We start from the raw sequence: 1,446 nt of genomic DNA, 5'->3' as shown, positions 1-1,446 counted from the left end.
CGATTTGCTTCCAAATCTTACAGATGCATTTTAAAAAATTTTTCCATCGCTCGGACAGAAGAGTCGATTGCTCAGTGAGTACGAGTATACATACAAAGTGCATACGGGTAACCAACCCCGTAGGGCTTGCCACATATGGGCCATTCGGTCAAAGACACCGACCCGTGGCCACGCTGTGTGGAGAAAAGTCCGTAACGTAAACGGCACGAAACAGTCAGGACCGAAGCCCCGAAGGAGCTCTGAGACAGCTTCTCGACCGAGATCGTAGAATTGGCCCAAAACCCGCTCTGCTCCGTCCGCCTCGCACGGACCGTGTATCTCTTATAGATACCGAACGGCCGGCAAGGACGCCGGCGCCGCCGGCCGAATAGCACGCGCGCTTATGAGTGTAAACCGCCGCGGCAACAGACCGCCCGGCCGTGCTGTTGTAACATAGCGCGTGAACGAACGAAAAAATTTTTTATAGTAAACATTAAAATAAATTACACTACCGTAAACTAGACAAAAAATTACACATTTTTTCCCAATATGAAAATTTTCACAAACTTTTTAAAGTCCCATCGCATCGAGTAAACTTTTTTAATAACGCGTCCGCACGATTCTAAATGCTTAATCCATATGTGAAATCGTTCACTGATCACGAATATCGTATTTAAAAAAATTACAAAAATTTATTTTTCAAAATAATCAAAAAAAACCGAAAAATCACAAGAGTAAAGTACCATTATTTTAAACAACATGTCGTTCTAAATGCTTAATCCCTATGTAAAAAAGTTATTTAAGCAAGAATATGTAATTGAAAAAAATTAGAAAAATTTATTTTAGCCGTAAATCGAAAATAATGGGGACACCGGAGCTGTTCGAAGCGCCGAGACGCGCCGCGTACGGCCGAATATTTTCTAAGTCCCAACGTACCGATCAAGAGTAAAGTACCATTTTCCTACATTAGATTTCGTTCTAAATGCTTAATCCCTATGTAAAAACGTTAGTTAAGCAAGAATATCGTATTTTTAAAAAAATCTAATGATACGATTTTCCAGAAAATTGAAAAAACCGAAAAATGTCAAGAGTAAAGTGCCATTTTCTGACATTAGATTTCGTTCTAAATGCTTAATCCCTATGTAGAAACGTTAGTTAAGCAAGAATATCGTATTTTTAAAAAAATCTAATGATAGGATTTTTCAGAAAATTGAAAAAACCGTAAAATGTCAAGAGTAAAGTGCCCTTATTTTAAACAATGTATCGTTCTAAATGCTTAATCCCTATGTAAAAAAGTTATTTTAGCAGGAATATGTTATTGAAAAAAATTAGAAAAATTTATTTTAGCCGTAAATCGAAAATAATGGGGACACCGGAGCTGTTCGAAGCGCCGAGCGCGCCGCGTACGCCCGAATATTTTCAAAGTCCCAACGTACCGATCAAGAGTAAAGTACCATTTTCCTACAT

The sequence above is a fragment of the Megalopta genalis genome, unplaced genomic scaffold, assembly GCF_051020955.1.
Source record: "Megalopta genalis isolate 19385.01 unplaced genomic scaffold, iyMegGena1_principal scaffold0021, whole genome shotgun sequence".
Classification (NCBI taxonomy): Eukaryota; Metazoa; Arthropoda; class Insecta; order Hymenoptera; family Halictidae; genus Megalopta; species Megalopta genalis.
The sequence above is the reverse complement of the archived record's forward strand: the minus strand, read 5'-3'. Positions refer to the sequence as shown.